We start from the raw sequence: 23,019 nt of genomic DNA, 5'->3' as shown, positions 1-23,019 counted from the left end.
CCAGAAACCTCCTTTCAACTGTTGCTGGGCAGAGCAGGAGAGGAGGAAGCAGCAGAGGCCAATTGAGCTGTGTGTGCAGAGAGGATTGGTTACACCAGGTACAAATGCCTTGGGCTGCTCTTGCTGTGATTGGCTGCTGAGTCACTCTCCCTACTCCATCTCTCTTTCTACAAAGCCAGGGGGCTGGGAAAGCTAAAGGAAGGGGAAGGATCTGTGAGGCCCCTTAGGACAAATGTCAGCTCAGCCCTGGGATGTTTGGACTTGCTGAGGTTATGTGCTCCCCTGAAACCTGAAATACAGCCTGCTCAGAGAAATCCCCTCATCCTTGTCTCTACCTGCAGGCACTTCTTTTACAACAAGGCTGGAGGAAATGAAAGGACAGAAGAATAAAATCTCTGCCACAGCACTCTGGCAACCTTGCACATATCCACGTTAGCCATATAGGCAAAGGCATCAACTATAGCTAATTTGAGTCTTGGTTGAATGCCTTGTAATCCTCCCAGATCATGCAATGATGGAAGGCCTGTAAGGAGCTATTACAAGGCCATTTCCCACTTGCCTCCCTATCTCCCCTAAGAGGCTGTTATGAAACAATTCCTTTGCCTCCTGGGTTCTGATGAAGCAAGGGGCTTCCTTCCTTACTTCCTTCAGAATAGAGATGAAAAATACAAAACTACTTATATGAAGTTTAGAACTGGTTTCTCAGCACTGGGGTATCCCATAATTTATGTTGTAGTTATCTGGTCCCTTTTGTTTTGATGTCATTCTTTTTACTGTGTGAAACAAGGACTATTGAGGAGCTGGCACTTTGGCTATTCTTCCTTTCTCTGTTTATATAAATGATAAACAGTCTGAACCTTGAAATGGCTCATTGCTTGGAAGATAAACATATTATATTCTTTTCTTGTGTCCTCAGTCCAATAATTTTCGCAATACACTCCATGGACCTTGAAACCATCCCTGCTACCCACACACACACACACAAAAACCCACAAAAATAATGCTAGCCCAGGTTTATACCAATTCCTCAGCTATTCCTCTCGAATCTTTTGCCTAGACAGGTGACAAAAGCTTCTGGTGGTAAAATCACTTACCTGCCTAGAATGACCCCAGCTCCCAGTCTTTCCTGGGGCCCCACACTTATGCCCTAGAACTCATAAACAATTCTCTGCTCAGCGACTTCTCACAGTTCCACCAGCAGTCATTCCAAATACTTAGCTCTCTTCAGCATTCCTTTTTGTTCCACTCAACTACATAGCTCTATTTAGACATATCCGTATTTAGAAGGTATTCTGTCTGTACTATATGTGGGTCAGAAAGTCAGATGAAGTAAAAAAAAAATAGCAGTCAATTCTTGGCTCTTGACTTTGAAAAGCCTTGACCTGGCCATACATAAGGCAAATTTTTCCAGAATTATTAAATGAACAGTGAGTCAGTTTTTCTTTTAGATTAAATTTCCCCAATATAAGAAGATTGGAAAAGTCTCAAACACAAACAAAAGAAAGTTAGATGCCACAGAGGACTCCGAAGAGAGAACATGTAGCCTGCTAAAATCTAGGATGAGATGATAAAATTCACAGATTAGTTTGGATATCAGAAATGAGAAAGAAATATTATTTTCCCTCTTTATGGTAAAGAACATGTATCTGGCAATGTCTCAGAATCCCCTGGTGCATTATATTTTGTGAGAATGAAGAAATAGTATATAATCAAATAGACCTACTCATAATTTCCTGCAGTGCAGAGCAATGCAGAAACAAACATTTTCTAAATAAGAAAACCAAAAGGGTTCTATGATCAGAACAAGGAAGGTATATCAGTGACAAGCATAGACAAATGACCAATGGCCACTCAAGGAGAACCTAGCTCAGTGATATGAGCATGGATATATAAAGAGCACAGAGTGTTAGATGACCAACTCTTCATTCTCTCTCCAGATTTTAAATATAATTCTTGGGGAAAGTAGAGGGCCAAGGGAAAGTAGGTAACTAAATAGCTGAAATTAAGTTTCCACCATCCAGTGCAATCATGATGGTAAAAAAGAAAAGATCAGTGTTATAGAAAAAAGGAAAGAAACATTTCTTACACCCTTAAGTTGACAGTTTTGATTTTTTACTATTGATATAATTAAGTTTAGAAATGATTCTAAATGGAAAAGCTAACACATTTCTAAGTTAACTGATTATGTCTGCACCTCAGAACACAAGAATAAGACCCTTCCTGCCACCTGGTGGCAGTATACTCTAAAGTGGAGAATCCCTTTAGTTTGGGGTGGATAATATGTTTCTTCCTACATGCCATGCTGTTTCACGCTCCTCTTTATGCTGTATATTTCTACATATACTATCCCTTCTGACTAAAACTATCCTTCTCTGAACCTTGCCTTTCTAATTAAAGAGAGATCCCATTTATGTTTTATTTCACCCAAATATATGTTTTTCTATGAGACTTTTTTGTCTCCTCATCTCTGGTTCCCCAACCTCAGCACAAATGGAACTAATTTCTCTTTTCCTTGTGTTCCAATAAATTGGTATAATAAATTGGTCACCTAGACCGATTTATACTATTATTTGTTTACATATCTGCCTTCTTAATGATGACTAATCTGTGTCCAAATTACAAAAGCAAAGGGCAAACACATTATGAAAGCTCAGGAATTGTTTGATACTGTTTTATGGATCTATGAAGAAAAATCAACATCACCTATTTAAAAGATAGGGCTGGGGTTGTGGCTCAGTGGCAGAGTGCTCACCTAGCATGTGTGAGGCACTGGGTTTGATTCTCGGCACCGCATACAAATAAGTAAAAATAAAGATCCATTGACAACTTTAAAAAAAATTAAAAATATGTATTTATATATTTATATTCAATTTGTAAATGTTAATTCAATTACTTTGTATTTTTTGCCTAATAGGTATGTTCCACTTTGAAATAAGAGAATTAAAGTGTCTACTAAAAATATGTATTTCTATGGCTGGGGTTGTTATTCAATGTTAGAATGCTTGCCTAGCATGTGTGAGGCACTGGGTTTGATCCTCAGCACCACATAAAAATAAAAACATAAAATAAAGGTCTATCAACAACTAAAAAAATTAAATGTGTATTCTATTTCCCATTTTAATAGTTCTGGTTGTAGGTATTTAGTTTATATGTTATTATAATCCCTTATGTTGTATTATTATTGATGACTCTCTTTATCCTACTTAGTGAAGTTAAGCTTAATTTTCACTTTCTCTAATACTAATACAGTTATATCTGCTTTCTTTCTATGTTATGTGTTCCAATCATCTAAGATTAGACTATCTATAGGCCTTAGGAGATTAGGAAGTTTGGCTTCACTTATACAACTAGGGAATTTAAAAAAAAGTGTCAATCTGAAAGTCCCTGCTCTTTCTACTAATTTGGACCCCTCACTGGCACATCTCCAATGGTGCACTTCATGGACATAGTACTGAAACATAAGGTTTTCCATGATGCCTTAACTGGTGAAGGCAGATTGGCCTTGCAGTGATGAGTGGCAGATGATATGAATATAGTCTTTCCCCTCTCAATCCTTGTGGATGGGAGCAAGTCAATCTCAACTATATGGGTAGAGAAGGCTGGGTAAGGAAGAATAGAGGACTCAGCAGAAATGCAGATGGAGAAAGGGAAAGTTGAAGAAAATTTGAACAATAAATACTAAGTTACAGTTAGATAGGAGCAAGAAATTATGGTGTGCTAGTACACAGTTGAGTGACCAGATAATAATAACACATTGTACATTCCAAAAAGCTAGAAGAAAGGACCATAATAAAATGGCAATTGTTTGAGAAGATAGATATCTATGTTCAACCTGATTAAATATTACACAATGTTTATATGTATTGAAACATTACTTGGTATCTCATTAATGTGTAAATTCTTAATTTGTGAAAATACACTCTACTGCCATGTGTACCTAAAAATAAATTTTAAAATATGTATTTTTTATATTATGTCTATAGGTGAGAAAAGGAAAATTATAGGAAAAAGAGGAGCAATGTCTGGAAAGAGTGAGAAGTCTAAACTGATTACCACCCACTGTTCCTCCTGCCTGTAACACCCTTCCACCTGCCCCCATGCCACTCTCTCTCCCAATCCTGCAGCCAGTTCCTGATTCACCTCCTCCATCACATCCAGCCTGACAGACCCAGGCACGTCCTCAGCTCCCAGCACTGACTGTCTGTCCCTCACTCACAACCTCACCCTGCCATGCTTCCCATCCTCACTGGGCCAGCCTGGAGGAGTGTCACTGCCCAGCTCACCCAGAAGCCCGGGTTCCCCTCCAGAGAGGCACTGTGGTGCATGTTAGAGCAGAGACAGACACATCCACAGGGCCTGGGTCTCCTCCCGTCCCCTTCCCTCTGTGGGAAATGGCAGTCTAGCAAGGTTCTCCTGTGGCATAGAATTGCATGTGCTTTCTTCCCCTGTGCCTCTGACTCCCAGCATCACGTGTGTGAATAAGCCTTTTAGCGTCTCATGAAATCACTGATGACTTTCTGGTCCCGGATGTTTGCTGAGCTGGCCACAAGATCAACTCCTCTGGAATTTTAGTCCAAGACAAGTGTCCATTTAGAAAGGTCTGTGTGCCTCCTTTTTTCCACAAAATGGAGGCCTGGGAATTCTGCTCCCCCTCCTTCCTGCTACAGCTGTCAGGAAGCTTAGGGGCAAACTGAGCCCCTATACATCTATGGCACCTGCTCACATACATTCCCTGGGCTTCCTTCTTTACAGAAGTCTTTGTTGTTTTATCCCTCCAGGATTGGTTCTACCCTCTGCTTTAAACTTTTAAGCAGAAGGGGTCAGAGGGAGTTGCCATTTATAACTTAGGGCTTAAGAATATTTGTTCGTGGTATTGCTTCTGGGGATTATGGAGAACTAAGAATTAGATTTACCTTGTCACCAACAAGAATCCCCCAAAAGGTCAAAATTCATGGAACAGCTGATTTGAAGATACCAGATATCAGGGAGCAAAGGAGAAGGATCCTAGAAAAATGATAAACAAATGATATAAGCTCTACAACTGCTTAAGCCTATTATTTGTCTTGAGAGACAGGGAGGTAGAATTCAGGTGGAGCCCTTCAGGACCACTGAAGTTCAGAAGATGGAGTTGACAGTTAAAGAGACCAAAGAAGATTGAGTTAATGTGGTAGAGAAAAGAGACAATATTGATAAATAGAGTAAGAACTCCAGAGATCTTCAGTGGGTTCTTCTCAAGTATTCAGTTGAGTACCAATTAGTGCGTGCATGTCAGAAAACTACCTCAAAGGATTAGAGGAAAGAATCCTTGATGTTTACTCAGAGTGGAAAAGAGTGTCTGTTCCCATAGCCAGACTAGAAAATCTCATGACCCATGGGACACTGATTAGAGAACACAGAAGGGACTTGACTCAGTATAAGGGACTAATTAGCCCCAGATTGATTGAGAACTGCTCTATTCCTGCCTAGCAAAACATAAAAGCAATACTCCAAAAATTAAACAGTTCCCTATTAACCTAATTTTGTCCCAGAACAAACGTGACAGATATTCATAATAATAAAAAAACAGCACCAAACAAAGTAATTTCACAAAGTCTCAGATCTGTTAAAAATTATCAGGCATACAAAAGAGGAATATATGACAGATTTATGAGGAGAAACATTGGTTGATAAAAACTGACTCAGAATTGACAAAAATGTTACAATTAACAGACAAGGACATTAAAACAGGTTACCCAACTGTCTTCTATATGCTCAAATCAGAGACATTGACAGTATACAAGATATGCAAAATAAAATTTTATATGACATGGAAAATATTAAATGGTATTTGTGGTATATTAAACATTGCAGAGAGTATCATTGAACTTAAGATAAAATGAAACACAAAGATAAAAAGTATTTTTTCCCCAAGAATGAACAAAGACATCAATTAAGTCTCTAATATACAAGTGATATAAGTCCCTGAAGGACAGAAGGGAGGGGAGGATATGGGAAATATTTGAAGGAGTGGTACTCCAAAATTTTCTAAACAAAATGAAAACATAAATTCACAGACTCAAGAATCTCACAGACCCCAAGCACAAGAAAGGTGATGAAGCTACACTTAAGTAAATTATAATCAAATTTCCAAAATCTATTACAAAGAAACAATAATCTAAGCAGACTGGTGTTAAGCTACAAACAGACACATAGAGCAATGAGGAAAAGAGAGCATTTAAATAAGTCCAAGTAGTTACAGCCAATTGATTTTTCATCAAAGTTGCCCAGAACACACAATGGGCAAAGAAAACTGTCTTCAGTAAATAGTGTCGAGAAAAGTGTACATAAATACAGAACAAAATTAGAATGTTGACTCCCATTTTATACAAAAATCAACTGAGGGTTGTGGCTGTAGCTCAGTGGCAGAGGACTTGTCTAGCATGTGCAAAGCTCTGGGTTTGATCCTCAGCACCCCATAAAAATAAACAAATAAAGCTATGCTGTCCATTTACAACTACAAAAAAATTGAAAATACATTAAAGATTTAAAAATAATACCAGAAACTCTGAAATTTCCAAAAGAAAATATAGAGGAAAACATCATGACATTGGCCTTGACAGTAATTTAATGGATATGACACAAAAGGCAGAGGTAACAAAAGCAAAAATAGACAAGTGAAACTTCATCAAACTGAAAAGGTTCTACAAAGCAAAGGAATCAGACAACAGAGTAAAAGGAATCCTATGGAATGGAATAAAATATTTACAAAATATAAATCTTATAATCAATTAATTTCCCCAATATAATAAGGAACTCCTACAATTCAGGAACAAAATGAAGAAAGTACTTTTATAATTTTTTAATTGGGCTAAGTAATTGAAGAGACATTTCTCCAATGAACACATAGAAAGAGCCAACAGATACATGAGAAAACGCTCAAAATTACTATCAGGGAAATACACATTAAAAGAATAACCTCACACTTGTTAGGATGACCATTATCAAAAAATAAAAGACAAGTATTGATGAGAATGTGCAGATATTAGAATCATAGTTGTACACTGTTGGCAGGAATGTAATATAATGCATTCACCATGGAAAAGAATATGAAATTTTCTCAAACATTTTAAAGTAAAACGTCTGTATGATTCAGCAGTTTTATTTCTAGGTATATATCCAAAAGAATTAATATCAGGGTCTCGAAGATATTAGCACTCCTTTGTTAATAGCAACACTATTAACCAAGATGTGGAAACAATTTAAATATCCATCAACAGATAAATTAAAAAAATATGCAACAGAGAATGAAGGGAAGTGAGGGGGCATGGGAATAAGAAGGACAGTGGAATGAATCAGACATAACTTTCCTATGTTCATATACGAATACACGACAAATGAAACATCATTCACAACAAGAATGTTCTAATTAGAATAAGTTATACTCCGTGTATCTATGACATTTCAAAATACTGTCATGTATATCTGAAAAGAACAAATAAAAAACTTTAAAAAGAAAATATGGAATACTACTGAAACCTTTAAAAAGAAGAAAATTCTGCAATATTTAACAACATAAGGTCCTTGAGGACCTTATGTTAAGTGAAATAAACCAGTCAGAGAATGACATATACTGCATGGTTCCACTCATAAATTATATCTGAAACAGCCAAATTCATAGAATTGAAAAGTGGTATGGTGGTTGCCAAGGGTTTGGTAGGTGGGTAAAACGGAGAGTTACAAATCAAATAGCATAAAGTTTCAGTTAAACAGGATGAACAAGTTCTAGAGCTCTAGTATACAACATTGTACCTACAATCACCAGTATTATGTAATACACTTGAAAATTTGTTATGAGGGTAGTCTCATGTTAAATGGTTTTACCACAATAAAATAATTTTAAAAGGTAATGGAACAAATTACCATCCACATGCAAAAGAATATGGACACTTACCTCACACCCTAGACAAAACCCAAAATGGACCATAGACCTAAATGTAAGAGCTAGAACTATAAAACAATTATTACTTTTTTTGTAGTTTCATAACAAAAAAAAAAGATTCCGTGAAAATTTTTTATCAAAATATATTTTACCCCTATGCAATCTTCTTCTACTTGGATATTTTATTCTATTTTTTAAAGGGAAGGCCCTTAAACTTTAGTATGTTTAGTGTAAGTCATTAAAATTCTCTAGGCTCTGTTGTATTCTTTTGAATAGCATGACTTTTATAATCTGCATTAAAGTTTGAATGCTATAATAAATTCTAAATTTTTTTCTGGCATTTTTAAATTTTTAAATTACATTTTAAATTTTCTTAACATGTAATAATTGTATATATTAATGGATTACAATGTTATATTTCAATACACATATACTGTGTACACTGATCCAATTGGGGTAATTAGCATTACTCTTCTTATCATACATTTGTTTGAAGGCTTTGAGCTTCTCTGTTCTATACCTTCATATAATATATATTGTTGTTTTGAAATGTAGTCACCCCACAGTGCTGTACAACAACAGAACTTACTCCTTCTAGGTGTGTTTTTGGTACTCATTATCTATTCAACCTCAGTACATCTCCTTCACCCTTCCCAACCTCTAGTAATCAATCAAGTTGATTACTACAGAGTGGAAAATAATTGCAAACTATACATCTGAAAAGGAGTAAAATCCAGAATAGAGAAAGAACTAAAAAACCTAATAAATTCCCAATATAATTTAAACAATTCAATGCAAAAAGAATAAATAACCCAACTACAAAATGAACAAATAACTCAATTAGACATTTCTTTAAAGAATAAACAGAAATGGCTAATAAGCACATGAGAAGATGCTCAACATATTCATCAGGAAAATACAAATTATAATCACAGAAAAATAGCACCACACACCTACAAGAATGGCAAAAAAATGTTAAAATCTTATCACTCTAATTACTGGCAAGAATGTGGAGAAACTGTAAAACTCATAAACTGTTTATTGGAATGTTAAATGGTATGAAGATTGTGGTAATCACTATTATGTGTCAATATGGCAAGGTCATTCTTATGGTCTGGATATGACATACCACCCAAAGACTCGTGTATTGAAGGATTGGTCCCCAATGCAACAATATTCAGAGATGGGGTCTTTGGGAATTACTAGATAATGAAAAATCTGACTTCATCAGTGGATTAATATGAAGAGCTCATTCAAATATAATGAATAGTTCATTCCAATATAACTCTACTGAGGGAGTTATATTGGAATGAACTATTGGTTATAGAAAGTGTAGGAGGTGGGACCTAGTAGAAGGGAATGGGTCCTTGGATGCATGCCTCTTGTCCTCACCTCCTTCCCCATCCCAGCCCTGCTTTCTAGCTGCCATGAGATGAGCAGCTTTCTTCCACATACCTTTCCACTATGATATTCTCAGGCCTAGAGCAATGAAGCCAGCTGACCACAGACTGAATCCTCTGAAACCATGAGCTAAAACAAACCTTTCCCACTTGAGGTTGTTTTCTCATGTATTTGCCACAGCAATAAAATGCTAATCAATACAGTTATAATCTTCTTTTATTCAAACACTAATCTTGGTGTTACTATGAACATATTTTAAAAATTTATTTATTTAATCTAATATTGTCAGGAGCTGCTCTGGATAGGAGCTATGTGCACACCTTTAAACCCAAGTAAAGGGGTACAGAGCAGTTATTGTACCCTGCAATACATTGGACTTCCACTGGGATAATGAGATGTGCCTCCAGGAGTGGGCATCACCCAGTGGGTTGAGTTACACCCACCTGTTCCTTTGTAATCCTACCCCTTGCCTTTTTTCGGATAGAATGTTCCATGGAATAGAGCCCCCAATAAAAGGAGAACCTCAGAGTGTGCCTCCTCGCTCTTGTCAGCCTCTCATGACTTTCTCTTGCCCCTCTTTGGGGGAACCTGAGGCCGGGCACCAGGTAAGCCATCCTGAAGCTCAGAAAAAGGTATTCCATGTCTGCGTGGTCTTTTCGTGTCACCCAAAATTCACTGGAATGACTTTGGTTCAGTAGCCTGCACTGGACGGGGGTGACATAATATGTTATACATGACAGCAGAATGCATCTCAATTCATAGTATACATACAGAGCACAATTTTTCATGTCTCTGGTTGTACACAAAGTGGAGTCACACCATTCATGTCTTCATACATGTACTTAGGGTAATGGTGTCCATCTCATTCCACCATCTTTCCTACCCTCATGCTCCCTCCCTCCCCTTTGTCCTATCTAAAGTTCCTCCATTCCTCCCATGCTTCCCCTCCCACACCCATTATTGATCAGCACTCACATATTAGAGAAAACAATTTGGCCTTTGGGTTTTTGAAATTGGCTTATTTTGCTTAGTATGTTATTCTCCAAATCCATCCATTTACCTGCAAATGCCATAATTTTATTCTCTTTTACTGCTGAGTAATATCCCATTGTGTATATATACCAAAGTTTCTCTATCCACTCATCTACTGAAGGGCATCTGGATTGGTTCCACAATTTAGCTATTGTGAATTGTGCTGCTAAAAACATTGATGTAGCTGCATTCATGTAGTATGCTGTTTTAAGTCCTTGGGTATAAACTGAGGAGTGGAATAGCTGAGTCAAATTGTGGTTCCATTCCAAGTTTTCCAAGGAAACTCCATACTGCTTTCGATATTGGCTGCACAAATTTTCAGTCCCACCAGCAATGTATGAGTGTGCCATTTTCCCCACATACTCACCAACACTTATTGTTGTTTGTATTCCTTTTTATTCTTAAATATTTATTTTTTAGTTTTAAGTGGACACAGTATCTTTATTTTATATTTATATGGTGCTGAGGATCAAACCCAGTGCCTCATGCATGCTAGGCAAGCACTCTACCACTGAGGCACAACCCCAGCTCTGTTGTTTGTGTTCTTTTTTTTTAAATTTTTATTGTTGGTTGTTCAAAACATTACATAGTTCTTGATATATCATATTTCACACTTTGATTCAAGTGGGTTATGAACTCCCATTTTTACCCTGTATACAGATTGTAGAATCACATCAGTTACACATCCATTGATTTACATATTCTTAATAGCTGCCATTCTGACTGGAGTGAGATGAAATCTTAGAGTAGTTTTGATTTGCATTTCTCTAATTGCTAGAGATATTGAACATTTTTGTCATGTGTTTGTTGATTAATTGTATGTCATTCTCAGAGAAGTGTCTGTTCATTTCCTTGGCCCATTTATTGTTTGAGTTATTTGGCTTATTTATTTATTGGTGTCAAGAATTTTTAGTTTTTTTTCTATATCCTAGAGATTAGTGCTGTATCCTATGTGTGTGTGGTGAAAATTGGTTCCCATTTTCTAAGCTCTCTATTCACGTCACTGATTGTTTCTTTTGATGAGTAGAAGCTTTTTAGTTTGAATCCATCCCATTTATTGATTCTTGATTTTATTTCTTACATTATAGGAGTCTTATTAAGGAAGTTGGGGCCTAATCCAACATGATGAAGATTTGGGCCTACTTTTTCTTCTATTAGGCACAGGATCTCTGTTTTAATTCCTAGGTCCTTGATCCACTTTGAGTTGAGTTTTGTGCATGGTGAGAAATAAGGGCTTAATTTCATTTTGCTGCATATGGATTTCCAGTTTTCCCAGCACCATTTGTTGAAGTGGATACCTTTTATTCAATATATATTTTGGCATTTTTGTCTAATATAAAATAATTATAATTTTGTGGGTTTGTCTCTTTTGGTGCCAATACAATGCCATTTTTGTTACTATAGCTTTGTAGTATAGTTTAAGGTTTGGTATGGTGATGCCACCTACTTCACTCTCTTGCTAAGTATTGCTTTAGCTACTCTGGGTCTCTTATTTTTCCAGATCAATTTTATGACTGCTTTTTCTATTTCTATGAGGAATTTCATTGGGATATTGATTGGAATTGCATTAAATCTGTATAGTGCTTTTGGTAGTATGGTCATTTTGATAATATTAATTCTGCCTATTCAAGAACAAGGGAGATATTTCCATTTTTAAGGTCTTCTTTAATTTCTTTCTTTTGCATTCTGTAATTTTCGTTGTAGAGGTCTTTCACCTCTTTCATTAAGTTGATTCCCAAGTATTTTTTTTTAGGCTATTGTAAATGGGGTAGTTTTTCTAGTTTGTCTTTCAGAGGATTTGTTGCTGATGTACAGAAATACCTTTGATTTATGGGTGTTGATTTTATATCCTCCTACTTTGCTGAATTCATTTATTAGTTCTAGAATTTTTCTGGTGGAATTTTTTTGTATCTTCTAGGTATAGAATCATATTGTTGGCAAATACTGATAGTTTGAGTTCTTCTTTTCCTATCTGTAACCCTTTAATTTCTTTCGTTTGTCTAATTGTTCTGGCTAGAGTTTCCAGGACTATGGTGAATAGAAGTGGTGAAAGAGGGCATCCCTATCTTGTTCCAGTTTTTAGGACAAATGTTTTCAATTGTTCTCCATTTAGAATGATGTTGGCCTGGGGCTTAGCATAGATAGCTTTTACATTGTTGAGATATGTTCCTGTTATCCCTAGTTTTTCTAGCGTTTTGAACATCAGGGGTGCTATATTTTTTCAAATGCTTTTTCTGCATCTATTGAGATGATTATATGATTCTTATTATTAAGTCTATGGATGTGATGAATAACAATTATTGATTTCCGTATGTTGAACCAACCTTACATTGAGATGAATCCCACTTAATAGTGGTGCACTACCTTTTTTATATGTTTTTGTATTCAGTTTGCCAGAATTTTACTGAGAATTTTTGCATCTATGTTCATTAGAAATATTGGTCTGAAGTTTTATTTTTTTATGTGTCTTTGGTTTTGGAATCAGGATGATATTAACCTCACAGAATGAGTTTGGAAGTGTTCTTTCTTTTTTCTATTTCATGAAATAATTTGAGGAGTATTCGTATTAGTTCTTCTTTGAAGGTCTTGTAGAACTCAGCTGTGTATCCATCTGGTTCTGAGTTTTTCTTGGTTGGTAGGCTTCTGATGGTGTCTTCTATTTCATTGCTTGAAATTGATCTGTTTAAATTGTATATATCATCCTTATTCAGTTTGGGCAAATCATATGACTCTAGAAATTTGTTGATGCCTTTGATACTTTCTATTTTATTGGAGTATACATTTTCAAAATAATTTCTAATTATCTTCTATATTTCTGTAGTGTCCATCATGATATTTCCTTTTTCATCACAAATGTTAGTAATTTGAGTTTTCTCTCTCCTCTTCATTAGCATGGCTAATCATTTATCAATTTTATTTATTTTTTTCAGAGAACCAACTTTTTGTTTTGTCAATTTTTTCAATTATTTCTTTTCTTTCAATTTCATTGATTTCAGCTCTGATTTTAATTATTTCTTGTCTTCTAATGCTTTTGGTGTTGATTTGTTCTTCTTTTTCAAGGGCTTTGAGATGTAATGTTAGGTCCCTTATTTGTTGACATTTTCTTCTTTTAAGAAATGAATTCCATGCAATGAACTTTCCTCTTAGTACTGCCTTCATAGTGTCCCGGAGATTTTCATATGTTGTATCTGTGTTCTCATTAAACTAAGAATTTTTTAATCTCCTCCTTGATGTCTTTTGCAACCCATTTTTCATTCAACAGCATATTATTTAGTCTCCAGGTGTTGGAATAGCTTCTATTCTTTTTATTTTATCATTGATTTCTAATTTCATTCCATTATGATCTGACATAATGCAGAGTAGTATCTCTACTTTTTTGTATTTGCTAAGAGTTGCTTTGTGGCATAATATATGGTCTATTTTTAGCGAAGGATCCATGTGCTGTTGAGAAGAAAGTGTATTCATTCACTCCTTGATGTATGAAATATTCTATATATGTCTGTTAAGTCTAAATTATTGGTTGTATTATTGAGTTCTATAGTTTCTTTGTTTAGCGCCTTTTTTTTTTTTTTAAGATCTATCCAGTGGTGAAAGATTATTGTGTTGTGGTCTATTTCACTCTTGGACTGAGAAGAGTTTGTTTGATGACATTGATACTCCATTGTTTGGGGCATATATATTTGTAATTGTTATGTCTTATTGATTATGGTTCCCTTAAGCAGTATGAACTGTCCTTCTTTTTTAATACTTATTTTTTAGTTGTAGTTGGACACAATATCTTTAATTAATTAATTTATTTTTATGTAGTGCCGAGGATCAAACCCAGGGCCTTATCTGTGCTAGGCAGGCGCTGTACTGCTGAGCCACAACCCCAGCCCTGAAATGTCCTTCTTTATCCCTTTTGATTAACTTTAGCTTGAAGTCTACTTTATTTGCTATGAGGATGGAAACCCCTGCTTATTTCTGCAGTCCATGCGAGTGTATGTTTTTGCCCAATCTTTCACCTTCAGCCTGTGGATGTCTTTTCCTATGAGATGAGTCTCTTGAAAGCAGCATATTGTTGGGTCTTTATTTTTTAATCCAACCTGCCAGTTTATGTCTTTTGATGGTGAGTTTAGGCCATTGACATTCAGGGTTATTAATAAGACATGATTTGTTTTCCCAGTCATTTTTGTTTGTTTTTTTGGTATTTAACTTGACTTGATTTCTCCTTTGATGGTTTTTCCTTTAGTGTAATACCTCCCTTTGCTTACTTTCATTGTTGTTTTTCATTTTCTCCTTATGGAATATTTTGCGGAGGATGTTCTGTAGTGCTGGCTTTCTAGTTGTAAATTCTTTAAACTTTTGTTTGTCATGGAAGGTTTTTATTTTGTCATCAAATCTAAACCTTAATTTAGCTGGATACAAGATTCTCAGTTGACATCCATTTTCTTTCAGAGCTTGATATATGTTGTTCCAGGATCTTCTAGCTTTCAGGGTCTGGGTTGAAAAATCTGCAGATATCCTAATTGGTTTCCCCCTATATGTAATCTGATTCTTTTCTCTTGTGGCTTTTAAAATTCTCTCCTTATTCTGTATGTTAGGTATTTTCATTATAATATGCCTTGGTGTGGATCTGTTGTGATTTTGTACATATGTTGTCCTGTAAGCTTCTTGTACTTCATTTTCCAATTCATTCTTCATGTTTGGAAAATTTTCTGATATTATTTCATTGAATAGATTGCTTATTCTTTTGGTTTGTATTTCTGTTCCTTCCTCTATCCCAATAATTTTTAGATTTGGTCTTTTTATGTTGTCCCATAATTCTTGAATGTTCTGCTCATGGTTTCTTACCATTTTCACTGTTTGGTCAATGTTCTTTTAAAGATTATATATTTATTCTTAATTGTCTGAGGTCCTATCTTCCAAGTGATCTAATCTGTTGGTTATGTTTTCTATTGAGTTTTTAATTTGGTTTATTGTTTCTTTCATTTCAAGGATTTCTGTTTTTTTTTTCCTGAACCTCTTTCTCCTTACTGAAGTAACCTTTTGCTTCCTGTATTGCTTATGTAGTTCTTTATTGAAATGATCTTTTGCTCCTGTATTTGCTCTCTTATATCATCCTTTACTTCATAGAACATTTTAATTATGTACATCCTGAACTCTTTCTCTGTCATTTCTTCTAATAATGTAGTATTTTGATTTGTTTGGGGCACTATCTTCGCTTGTTTTTTCATGTTGTTCACGTGTCTTCTCTTCTAGCACTGCAGATCTGAGGCATTACAGTTTTTACCCTATAGGCTTATAGTGTCCCTGCAGGATTCCAATACCTCTCCTTTAAGAGGGAGAACAATATTAACAGATCCCAATACAAACAATATACAGCATTAAACCAAATACCTGCTATTAAGACGTTGATGGTTTTGTCACAGTATACAGAAATGGAGAGTTCAATTATTATGTACAATATAAACAGTATGTTTGCAAAATGGTCTACAGTTTTTGATGGTGGACAAAGAACTGGGGGTGAGGTGTAGGATGACATTTTAAGGGAGTAGGAGGTGAGGATATAGTTATTAGATCTTAGAAAGTGTGAAAGAGGAATCTGAAGACATTGGTTAATAGCAGGAGAAGAGAGAGAAAGTGATTTGGGGAAGACAAGTGGGAAGACAATAGAGTACAAAAATCAAACATACATATTAAGAAAAATAAAAATGTAAAAATAGAAGATAAAAGAATATACAACACAACTGTAATGTACTATTTAGACATCCCAGTCCTCAGTAACCTAATTCAGAAAAGTACTGAATTTCACAAATGTTGGGGATGTGAGGGTGGAAAAAGAGGGAGAGACAGGAAAAAAAAATCTTGACAGATATACAAGGATTGTTTTTGTTGGAGTCCAGTATCTTTCCCTTCTCATCCAATAGGTGGGGTTGTCTGTTTGCTGGTATCTCCACCCTCAGGATGGTGAAGGTAAGTAGGGTGGGAGGGTTGGTCTTGGGTGCAGAGCTCCTGGATGTGGGGTATAGCATTTGCCGGTCCCCAATGGGAGTCTGCACCCAAAGGATCTCCTTTGGGGCCTGCTCATGTGATGTGGGTGTCTGGTCTTATCTCCTTATATTGACTGTTAGACCTCACAATTCCTGGTCTCTAATTTAGTCTCTAAACTGTGTCTCACTCGCCCCCTCCCTTTCTATTTCCCAATCATGAACCTTTCTCTCTGGAGGTCTTGTGGGCTACACTCTGGGGGCTGTGCACATGTGGTGGAGAGCTGTTTTGTACTGGGCAGTTCAGGACTAGGTTTTGCGAGCTATGGACCAGCTGTGTAGCCACAAGCACTGTGCCGGGTTAGTGGCTGCCAGGGAGAGGGGGCAGTTGAGGACTAAAGGTACTTTGATATTGCTTCTAAGCCCCAGTAGGTGTTCCAAGCTGGGGGTTGCCCAACTGAAGATGGCAACAAAGGTGTCCCAAGATGGAGGTGACTGCTTTCAGCAATGGGGTATGGGGTCAGGTGGGGCAGGGCAGTTGTGGGCGGTGTGTTCTGAGATGCAGCTTGGTGGCATACAGTGTTGTGGCTGTCAGCTATCTCCAGACCCTGTGTTGTGTCCCCAGGTGCAGGCTACTGCGTGTAGGGGAGTATGGCAGTGTTTGCAATGCCCCAAGATGGAGGCAACCAAGGGAGTCCCACTTTGGTAGATGGGGGTCAACATGGGAGTGGAGGCTGGAGTTCTTTGCATGGGCAGGTATCCTGCATGGGAGCAGCAGCCAGGATTCCTGTGCTGGTAGGGTGGGCAGGAGTTCTATGTGGGTGCTGATGCCTGTGGTCCTACTCAGGCATCCAGAGGTCCAGCGTGGGTGAGTGGCCAGGAGTCCTTCCCTGATGCTGAGGCCTGGAGACCATGTGGGCATGGCAGCCATAATTCCTGAATGGAAGCAGCTGTTGGGGGTCCTCTAATCACTCGCAGAGAAACATTATTCCCACTACTTGAATCCTAGGTCACAGAGCAACACAGAATGCAGCCTCCCTCTAGCCTGCCATATTGGGTCTCTTCCTATGAATGTAATTTATAGACAACAAAATATGCAATCAGTTTAAGTAAAGAAGACTATTCTAGATAATATGTATGAGTCTGATTCAATCCCTTAAAAGGTCTTAAGAACAGAACTAAGACTTCCCTGAAGAGGAAACTTTAACTTGTGCCTGAGTTCCAGCTTGCCTTTCCTGAGTGCCTGCCCTAAAGGTTTTGGATTTATCATGCCAATATTTGTGATAAATGTCTTAATATTCTTATGGTACCATCTCTGTATCTCTGTAGAAGCATGACTGACACAATAACTGAAAAACAGCTTTGCAGTTCATTTAAAAGGTAAATGTACATCTACCATAGGATAAAGCTATTACAATTCTAGGTGTATCCAAGATGGATGAAAACATGTGTTCGTACAAAGACTTATAAACAAAGGATAATGGCAGATTTGTTTGTAATAAATAAAACCTGAATATAACCCAACACATAAATGAATAAACAAATAAATAACCACAAAATGGAACACTACTTAGCAATATAAAAGAATGAGTTATTGGCACACACAAAAACATGAACTAGCCTCAAAATAATTTCACTAAATTTAAAAATCCAAACAACTCAAGACTACACACTGCACTGAAATAACATATTACATCTATATAAAGCTCTAGGAAATGAAATTTAAACTTATAGAAAACATACCAAAGGCTGCTTAGAAGAAGAAGGGAGTAGATATGGAAAAGGCTGAAAGGAAGGATTATAAGAAGGATAGGGGAAATTTCTAAACCTGATGGTTCATTATCTTGATAAGGAAGATAGTTTATTAGGACTGTACCACACCCTATTACATGCCCAATTGTACACTTTAAATATGCAAATTTTGTTATCTGTCAATTTTATTTCTTTAAATTTATTTAAAGTAAAGAATGTAGGCTACTTGGTTCAGAGCCTGGAAGAATCAGACCCCTGCAGCTGTGTGTGACTTTGAGAAAATTGTTTCCATTCTTTAAGTATCAGTCTCCTCATATGTAACATGGTAAAGGTAACAGCTGTTTTCTTTAAGATGGTGTTTGTAGGAAATTAAATGAGAACATCTGCATAAAGCATTTGCACAGTACCTAGTTCATTGGAAGTACTCAATAAACATCTGCTATTACAATAATTACTAATGCTCTATGTGTTATATACCCAAATGTTTTGGAGACATTATTGTTTATTTTTATTATGACCCCTGAGGAGCTTTCCTGCTTTGTAGAAAGAAAAATAATTTAAACTAATTCTTCAACTCTCAGAAAGTCAAACATGCATAAAAACCAAGGATTTCAACCAAATTCTGAATGGTCTCTTTCCAATATACCACGCTTTCTACGGTCAACATAATAAATGGCCTTGAATCTCAAATAACTTTCTAATTGTGGCAGCATAACTTCTATGAATCACTCGTATTTTCTTTCAAAGTGATGGATAACTGTTCCATTATTAGACTGGCATACATTTTACTTGAGAACTTTAATAAAAATAAAGATTTATAAATTCAATAAACCAACATTACTTGCAGCAGTATAAATATTTTAATATCCCATTCACATGGTAAATTATGAATCCTGACTTCCCAAGGCAGAATTCAAAAATTCATTTTGGTTCAACCTATACAAGGAAAACTTTAAAACACTACTGCTATGGTGTGACTGTTCTGTCCTCCAAAAAATTCTTATGTTAAAATCCCTACACTGAAGGTGATGTTCTTAGAATGTAGGGCCTTTGGTAAGGTGATTAGGTTATGAAAGGAGCCTTCATATATGGGATTTGCCCTTAGAAGACACCCCAGAGAGCTGCCTTTACTCTTTCATCATATGAAGACATAGTGAAAAGGCACTATCTGCGATCAGAAAGTGAGCCCCTCATCAGGTACCAAATATGCCAGGGCCTTGATCTTCGACCTCTCAGACTCCACAACTGTGAGAAATAAATTTATATTGTTTATAAACTTCTCAGTTTATGCTACAACAGTCTTAACAGACTAAGAAAACTCCTGAAAGACACAAAAGTCAAACTGAACTAGTCAACAACAACCTTTAATCTTGGATACAATGACTAAACACCATAAAAAATGCTAATCCACCCTCTTTCAAGTTAATATACAGATGGTTCCTGACTTAGGAAGGTTGGACTTTCAGATTTTTTGTTTTGTGATTAGTGTAAAAAAGATGTGCATTCAGTAAAAATATGTACTTTTGATTTTTATCTTTTCCAAGGCTAGAGGTACAGATTAAGATATATTCTCATGTTTTCTCTGATATGCAGATGCTAAATCACAATAAGAGGGAGGACTAGGAAAGAATAGAGGTACTTTGGATTATGCAGAGGGGAGTGAAGGGAGCTGAGGGGGTATGGGGATAGGAAGGATCGTAGAATGAATTGGGCATTAAAACCCTATGTACATATATGATTACATGATCCTACATCATGTACAACCAGAAGAATGAGAAGATATACTTCATTTATGTATGATGTGTCATAATGCATCCTACTGTCATGTATAACTAATTAGAACAAATTTTTTAAAAGGATACATTTTCATGATGTTGGGCAACAACATCAAGCCACAGTTCCTCATCAGCCATGTAATTATAAGGATAAACAGCTAATACTCTATAGTATGCTGTGTTGTTTGGGGTTAGACTGTAACCCCAATGTATGTTGAGGACCTTCTGTATATATTTTATGAAATTATAATAAAAATACCAAAAAGTTTTTATGAAGCTGGACAAATTGATAGAATATTCTGCAAAGAGAGCTAAATATAAAAAATAGCTAGGAAAATATTGATAAAGAAAAGGAGGAGTGGGGTTGTAGCTCAATATTAGATCACCTGCCTAGCACTTGTGAGGCACAGGGTTCAATCCTCAGCACCACATAAAACTAAATAAAACAAGGGTATTGTGTCCATCTACAACTAAAAATATTTTTTTAAAAAAAGAAAAGAAAAGGAGCTTGACATGGTGGAACACACATGCAATCCAAGTGGCTCAGAAGGCTGAAGCAGAAGGAACACAAGTTTAAGGCCAGCCCCAGCAATTTAATGCAGTTCTAAGCAATTTATCAAGACCCTGTCTCAAAATAAAAAAATAAAAAGGGCTGGGGATGTGGCTCAGTGGTCAAGTGGTACCTGGGTCCTTCCCTTGTACTGAAAAAAAAAGAAGAGGTACAAGGATGGGGTATAGGTCAGTGTTAGAGCACTTGCCAAGCATGCATGAGGCCCTGTGTTCAATCCCCAGCACCACACAAAAAATTTACACAATATAAACATGTATTGAAACATCATATTACATTATGTACAATCTTGCCAGGCACAATGGTACATACCTCTAGTCATAGCTGCTCTGGTGGCTGAGTTGGGAGGACCACTGGAGGCCAGAAGTTCAAGACCAGCCTGGGCAACAAAGAAATAATGTATCTCAAAAGAAGAAGAAGAAAAGAAGATAAAGATGAAGACAAAGATGAAGAAGGAGAAGGAGGCAGATGAGGCAGAGGAAAGTGTGATAATCTACAAATCCTACAAGATATTTTAAAATACTATGAAGTCCTTAAAATCAAAATCATATGTTATAGGCACACAAGTAGACAAAAAGACAAAACAAATAGAATAGCTCATCCAGAAGCAAACCTAAGTCATGCAGAAACAGTATAATACAAAGATAATATCTCAAATCAATGGTGCAAAAATAATATTTTTACGTAAATGATGCGCAAACTGAACATTTGGAAAAAAAGATATAGAAGTAAATTAATTCCTCATGCCACACAGAATAAACTCCAAATGCACCAGGACTCTAAATGTAAAAACTGAAATAATATGTCTTAGTCTGATAGTGTTGCCACAACAAAATACCACAGATTAGGTGTCTTAAACAACAGAAATTTTATTTCTCAAAAATTCTGTTAGGTTTCATTCTGAAGCCACTTATCTTGTTTTTTTTTTTTTTGAGACAGCTGTTATCTAACTTAGTGTTTATATGATCTCTTCTCTATGCATGTGTTGTAGAAAGAGAGTTCTCTGGTATCTATTCTTGTAAGGACAATAATCCTATTGGACTGGGGCCCCTTATGAACTCATTTAACCTTAATTACTTCCTTAGAGGTTCTATCTCCAAATACAGCCACATTGGGGATTAGGGCCTCATTTGGGGGGGGGGCACAAATAATTTTCATTCTATTGAAGTTTCCATGCAAATAGATGATTATAAATTTGGGGCAGGAATCAGTGTGTAATTTTAGTGGGCACATAGGATCTGTTTGCCCTATTGTTGATGGTATTAATTTTGATCACTTTGTTAAGTTTGTGTTTCCAAGATTTCTCCACTCTAAAATTTGAATTCTTACCTTTGTAGCTAACAAATTATCATGTGGAGTTATTTGATTTCATATCAATATTATCTTTCTCATCTAATTTTCACCTACTAATGCACCATTAATGATTTATAAATGATATGGTGATTATCAAATGTTAATTTTTGAATTTTATCATTATTCTAATTTACTAGTTCTCATTTTACTATAAGGAAGAACTTTTCTTTTCTTTTATTTATTTACTCATTTATTTTATTGGTATAGATCATGGATTTTTATTTTATTCAATGTGTTATAAATCATTATGATTATTATTTTAATGCTCAAACTACCACAGATATAGCCATTGGGAGATGCTTTCAGGCTGCCATTGGTGTCTTTTTGACATTCTCATCATCATTTGAGCATGTTCTTACTTTCTAGTACAGGAAAACATTCTATATTGATCTTGTATTTCATAGTCTCAGCCAAGCCATTTCTTCAAGGAGTCATGATTCCTTTTAGAGAAGACTGGTACTTAGAAAATAATACCTGATCATTAGGTATGCTCATTGCCTTTGTAATGCAAATGATCCTAGGCTGTCTCAATATATAGCACAGGGAAATACACGCCCTTCTATACCCATACACACCTCATCCCTGCTTATATCCTGCCGCAGTCTGGCTGGGCACAATCAGGAGCCACTTGTCAAAAGAAACTAACTTTATTTTTAGAACCACACATGCCAAACAAAACAGCTCCTCAGGAAAAACCCTCAGAGCCCCAACTGCTACCACCGGCTTTCCACAAGCCTCTCTCTCAACCACAAGCCTCTCCACCTCCCACAATCCTCCTGCTCTTGAGGCCCATTGGCTGGGTTGTGTGGGCGGAGCCAAAAAAGTCCCCCAATGAGCAGCTCTGTGGTCTGAAAGGGCAGGGAAACAGCCCAATGAGCATCACCGCAGAGGAGCCAATCAGCTAGATGTTGTTGGGGCGCTGTGAGCCAATCATCAGCTGGAAGTCTGAAAGTTTGCTGGGGCCCCTTTGGCTGTGGCTCTCAACAGTATCCTTTGTATGGTATGTATGTATGTATCTATATATATGTCTATATGGAAAACCATGAATTTATAATACATATCTGTTAATAACAGTCTGTTATGAACTGAATATTTATGTTCCCCTAGATTTTATATATTGAAATCCTAACCACAAATGTGATAGTATAGGGGTGGGACATTTGGAAAGTGATTAGGTCATAAGGGTGGGATCCTCATGAATGGAATTCACACCCTTATAAAAGAGACCCAGGGGCTGGGGTTGTGGCTCAG

The 23,019-nt window shown here is 36.4% G+C and overlaps 1 protein-coding gene across 1 annotated transcript in view; it reads left to right on the top strand.

Annotated features, from left to right (window-relative positions):
* Positions 1 to 23,019, top strand: part of Pfkfb1 (6-phosphofructo-2-kinase/fructose-2,6-biphosphatase 1) — a 151,234-nt gene that overhangs the window by 111,737 nt on the left and 16,478 nt on the right. The gene's annotated exons all lie outside the window — the stretch shown is intronic.

Source organism: Marmota flaviventris, chromosome X (genome assembly GCF_047511675.1).
Source record: "Marmota flaviventris isolate mMarFla1 chromosome X, mMarFla1.hap1, whole genome shotgun sequence".
NCBI lineage: Eukaryota > Metazoa > Chordata > Mammalia > Rodentia > Sciuridae > Marmota > Marmota flaviventris.
The sequence above is the reverse complement of the archived record's forward strand: the minus strand, read 5'-3'. Positions and strand labels throughout refer to the sequence as shown.